Here is a 6,424-nt window from a genome sequence, read left to right on the forward strand (position 1 = left end):
CCCCCCCCCCCCCCCCGTCACCACCTCCGCCTCCTCTTCGCGCTCCCTTTCTCCTGTTCATGCCACACGTGACGCCGATGTGGCGCGGGAGGGCAACGGGGGCGAGGCAAGGGATATTCTCGCGGAGTGCGGAAAGGGAGGAACGATAAAGGGAAAGAGAGAGAGAGAGAGAGAGGACAAGCAGGAAGGGATGATATATACAAAACACAAGGTCACACAAGTGCGATTGTGTGGACGGCTGCGTCGGTGAAGACGCGGTGACGTAACGTTTGGCGACGATATGTGCACGTGACCCGCGCGACGGTGGCATGTCATGGCATTTGCCATATGACATCGTGAGCCAAATGTCAAAAATAAGAATCAAATAATACTACTTATAATCGTTGTATATAATATATAATTAAATCAATGATAAAATTATATTGAAATAATAATAACATTGTGTTTTCATCTATAATGTAATAAAAATTTGGCAGACGGATGAAGAGAAATGTGATAACAAAATTATAGTAGGAGGATGCTCCACATTTTTGTTATCGCTATTCCATTCTTCTATGTTAGTAAAATGTTTATTAAATCATGATCTGTCAAGAAATCTATATAGTTTCAGAAAGATTTCGATTAAAAAATGTTCCCGCGGCAATGATACTCGGGTAGTTTGCCAATGCCATTCCGAGAGTTGATGATCAAAATAAAATTTGATGTTCTGGGTAAAATTTAGATTTTTGGTACAAAGAGAGCAGACACGCAATTCTTGTGCTACTATCATCACACAATGGAGGGATTTTATATCATCCAATTGATTTTATACCAATTATATAGATAGAATTAACAAGAATCGATTGATTAGACTGATACGTATATCTAGTTTATAGTGCGCATTTAAATAAATTACTTACTTTGAGAAAAAGAAATGTATATCAGTTCTATAGAATCCGCCTCCGTTGGAGAGTAAAGGATCATTCATATTGTAACATTAAACCAGAGCTACTTTTCCCACGCGCCACTCAGTAGGATGTAAGATCCGAGAAAGAAAGGGAAATAGGTCAAGACGATCGTGTTCATATCGTCGTGATCGAGAAAAAAGGAATTCATAAGTTAAGTTATATAGAATGATAACCAATTGTGCAGTATTCATGCCGTTATTCGAATATTTTCTCAAATATGATTACTTAAAACATAATGCAGGAAGATGTCCCGGGAAAAAATTTTACATATAAACTGTCATTTTTATATCTAATTTTATATAATTATATATAATTATGTATATAATAATATATGAAACTTTTTTCTCAGAGTAGTTTAAGTTTGTAAAACAGATTTAGTTGTTTATATAATTAATTTAAATAATTTTAAATAATTAATATATTTTTAAGGCAAGAGATATCTAGTTTAATTTATTATCAGGTTTCTTATTACGGCATGAAGCAAAAATCTGGTCGCTTTGGTGTCGCGAGAAGACTCTTATCTGGTTGCTCGGAAAATCTCCAGAGGTGGAAACGAAGCGAAGATGGAGAGCCGGGGACTAGAGACGGAGAAGGGACGAAGCACTGGAACATAATCTCCCAGCAGTATTCCCGGACCCTCTGCCAGGGTAGCGAGAGTTCATTAGAAGTCGCCCTTTGAAAGGGCTACGAGCAGCTGCCCTCCGGCGCAGTAACGGACGTTTTCTGATGTATTGGAACTTTTAACTCGACAATTTTATGCAGGAATATGGAGTTTTTCGATTTTCCAAAAACTTCTCGGTCGTAAAGACTGAAGTCTTTAAAGTCTTTGGCAAGGCCACAAGAAATTATTAGCTCTTTTGATCTATTCAATGTACTTTTTGTTACACAAAAAATGATTCTGAAATCTGTGAAAAAGCATTACAAAAAATAGGAAATCTTTTAAAGGCCTTGAAATCATGTATATCGAATGAAGGGTTTTAACAGTTTTACGCAGGTAAACGTATCGTTCAAATTCTTGACAAAATAGATGAAGATGTTTGAAAATAAAAGGATTTACATAATTTTTATTTTCCACGAATAAAGATATTAGTTTTCCTAAATAATATTTTTTTCTTGATATTCATAATATTCTAAATTTTTTCAATTTTTATTTTTCTAAAAATTTATTTCATTCAACACAAAATTATCTCGCTCGTTATTCACTGCGTTTGATTTATAGTTTTTTTTTTTCTATATATTCTTAGTTTCGTAAATCCTGATATAGTTTGGTGCTGTTTGAAAAATCGAGGGGACACGTTGTATATTTCTCCATCCAATACGCCCCTGGCGTTTCGCTTTAGTGCTTCGTACATCCTGCAGGGACGTCAAAGGGACGACAAAGAGCCGGTCGGCCGTGAGCCTTGAAGGGCAGCAGCCCTACGAAGGGAAACCGGGTTTTATGCTGCCACTGCGTTCCCTCAATGGGGCTCCATGGAGTACTCTGAAAAATTCAAGCCTGAACTGCTCTGGTCTTGTCGAAATATATACCGAGTGATCCGTATAAAGATTTCACCGACTTTTTAAATCCTGTTTTAATCGAATACCTATCTTCACATTAAGAAAGACCTCGATCTATAATAAGTAAAAATTAATATCTTGAAAAATGTATTAACTACTCGTAGTAGCTTTCTACTAAAAGAAAAGAAATATTTTATATATAAATCAATATTTTAAGGAATGTATTAATAGTGTTGCATTATCAAAGATTTATGCACGAAGAGAAACCTTTAAGAAATATTATACAGTAAATCGTTATTATTTTGCATTCAAGTAAATAAAATTTAATATCAGAGAAGAATATAAACGAGATGATTAATCAATATTTCCAGGAATATATTTTATCAACGATAAACAAAACATGAAAATAATACTATATACACATAAATAATACTAATATACACATCTATTATATGAAGTATATAAATTAATATTAAATTCGGTTATTTCCTTCCAATACTGCCTCGTTTTCCAAATCAATTAATTTTTCGTTTAAAGAGCTTACGTGCTCTTGTCCAATAATCCCATTTAATTAACATTGGATTAAACAATTTGTTTCCTTTCTTCCTAAATTATAGTATCATTACATACGCATTATAGACACAGTAAAATTGAGTTAATCAAAATGAAAATTAATTACCACGCGAGAACAAATTTACGTATGAAATTAGAAAAAGAAAAATGTAAAATAAAGATAATTATGCACACATATCTTTGCTAAAAAAATATGAATTAAGTTCGACGTTTTAAACTTAATTTACTCGAAAGCATTGTTTAATTGCTTAACTCATTCTCGTATAACGACGTTCAGTTGATGTTCATGCAGCTCGTCGACGTTTTTACGGTAAAATTCCTGTTTATAATTATTTATTGGCGTGGAAGGACGTCGCTCTGTGCTCGCGCTGTGCCGGCTTCGTTCCCTCGTTGCGTTTCGTTCAGTGACCCTCGGAGGCCGCGATCGATATGTACCAGCTATACGCCAGAGTTTCAATTATATAAACGCTGAGCTCCCGTATCGGTATGACGTGATGCAGACTATGCATTGCACTATCAGCAACAATTAATACACCTATTTACGTATTCCGTATTGCTCCGACGATATGTATGCAGCATTTAATATTTATGGCGTAGAATATTGAAAACGCTATAAATAATTACACGCAGCACGTATTATCGCACTTCATTGATATTGAACATCATATGTATGTGTTTCATATAATAACTCTCTATACACGTACATTTCATATTATAATATAACGTCAGTCGTCGATTCATAGCAGTTTAGTGAATAGCTGCAGCTGGAATTTCTGATTTCGTTGCGGTTTTAATGCTGTCGATGTTTTTACTGCATTTAATGTCGATTAATAATATTTCTTTGACGACTACATTAGTGACTACATTTACTAAACACATGAATGTAGGAGTTTAAGTATTTTCGATAAAAATCTATCAGAAATTTTTTTATACAGATATGATAATGCAATTATTAAATATCATTACTTTTGATTTTTGCAACGACTTATGTCATATTTATCAACTCTTCTGCATTTCTTGTCAATGTATTCTGATGATGAAACTGCGTAATGATTATTTTACTAGAAAACGCATATCAAATTAAATCCTTTGCAAAAATATATACACAAATATAAAAAATGTACTAAATTTGAATAAATATTTGTTAAATGGTACTAATTAAATATTTACCAAGTATAAACATATATAATTATTATTGATACAAGAATTATTAATTTGATTTAATTCATTTTTTATTGAATAAATATTTATTCACTATAAGTAAATGTTTAGTTAGTACTATTGAAACAAATATATATTAAAATTTAGTAAATTTTGTTTTAGTATATCCATATTATAATTGAAAAATTATAATAAATTGATATAACGCAAATCTAAGAAGCAAAAGTTGCAATATAGCACACGTTACATTATTACAAAAAAGTACCACGTTATATATAATAGCAAAATATTATATGTATAATTTATATTATAACAGTATAATTCGTACGATATATAAAATTATTAGCAAAGGTAAGGTGTAATTTAACGACTCTCTCTGAAAGCGAAACTCTTTCAATAACGTTTGAGAAGAAAGCCGTAAAATAGACGAGTGCTTTGTAGCAACTTTGAGCATAAAAAAATTCATATTTAAAAAAATGCAAAAGTATTCATGAAGAAACCGGACACTCGGACACTTCTACTTCTACATTCTACCACGTGTTGCTTCATCTCCGCACGCACGCATGCACGTGGCGCGTACGTCCGAAAAAAAAATGAGCAGCGCGACAGACATGTGCATGCTGCATACTCATACTTACGTACGTCATACGTACACACGTATGCGCGCGTTTACATGCATAAGTATACCATTGACCGGGATATCCTCTATCGCCTGTCTCGGGATGAATGAACCGTTACGTCATGCACTTGTACTCACTGGTCCCCTTCCGCAACCCTCCTCCTCTTTCTCGTCCTCTTCCTCCTCCTCCTCCTCCTCCTCCACCTCGTCCTTCTCTCGTAACCCTCTCGCCCTCTCGCCGCGGTTCCGTCTATCTCTTTTAGCGGCTTGCATTATACAAGGTGCAGCATAAAGTAATAGCCTCGCTCGAAATGGATCGATTTGACCGTCACATAATTTTCTTGCAACTGTACTTTCTTATACCTTCTCTTCGTAGGAGGAAACGACGAATGCATTGAGATGGATTGGCAAGGAGTATAGGATGTCCCTGTGGAATCGTTAGGATTTTTACGTTCAAGTGAACGTAACTTTGGATTCTTAAACTCGCGGGGGAGAGGATGCCTAGAATTTTTTAATTTTTAGTTTCTCAATATATTCTTTGATTTTTAATTTTTATTTCTTTGATTCGTAAGTATACCGTTTGGGACTTTTAATTCTCAATATCTAGATTTTTGATATCTTTAACCCCCAGTGAGAGAAATAATAATGGAATCGACGTCGAATCGACATCAATTCGATGTCAATTTCATTATCATTTCTCACTGGGGATACTATAAGAATTCTTTGTTTTTAAAATTACAATTATACTAGTAAACTTCCAAATCCCCGGGTATACACCGGTTTTCTTTCGTTTATGCATCTTTCTCTATCTACGTCTCTCAAATTGAGAGAAATCGTGTGTGCGTCACATCGAGTTATACGTGCAACACACACACACACACACACATACACACGACCGAGCGCCTCCTCTCCTTGCTCCTCTCCTCTCTCGACCCGGCATCCTTCCTCGTTTATCGATTAGCATGGCCGAGCACACGCCGAAGTGAACTATAGATTCGACAGAGGTCGATGTATCGCTTAGACGGCTCAGACAGTCGGCAGACGTGTCGACAATAAAACAGCGGGAGGGGTGCAGAGCGGTCGACGACAGAGAAAGAGGAGGGAGCTGGAAATGATGTTGTACCACTGATACACTTTCGTTTCGTCCCACGCAGGTGGGGTTTTGGCACAACATATGTTGACTGATGACGTGATGACGATTACTCCGATAACCATACTCTCGAATTCTTTTATCCTTGGCCCGAAAAGCTAAATTTTCTAGTTAAAATATCTCATGCTTATTATATGTATACTTGTATTATAAACACAAGTGTGCCTTGTAGATATTCTTTCTAATTTCTAACAATCTTATTTTTTCTTCTCAATTCTTGTTATATATATCTTTAATTTTTATCGGCCGGTTTTTGCCTATTAATTTTTATTTCCAAATTTTCAATTTGTAATAGATTTGTTATAAGATTTTTTAATGTTAGAAATAAATCTTTTCCTTGTCTCTTATTTTTGTAATATAAATCCCTCATTAAATCTCTAAATTTTTGTCAAAGATTCGTAATAATTTTGATAAATGTCAGTTCTATATGGAATGTATTATGGAATTATAAATTATATACACATATATATATATATA

Source organism: Cyphomyrmex costatus, unplaced genomic scaffold (genome assembly GCF_001594065.2).
Source record: "Cyphomyrmex costatus isolate MS0001 unplaced genomic scaffold, Ccosl1.0 scaffold97, whole genome shotgun sequence".
Taxonomy (NCBI): Eukaryota; Metazoa; Arthropoda; class Insecta; order Hymenoptera; family Formicidae; genus Cyphomyrmex; species Cyphomyrmex costatus.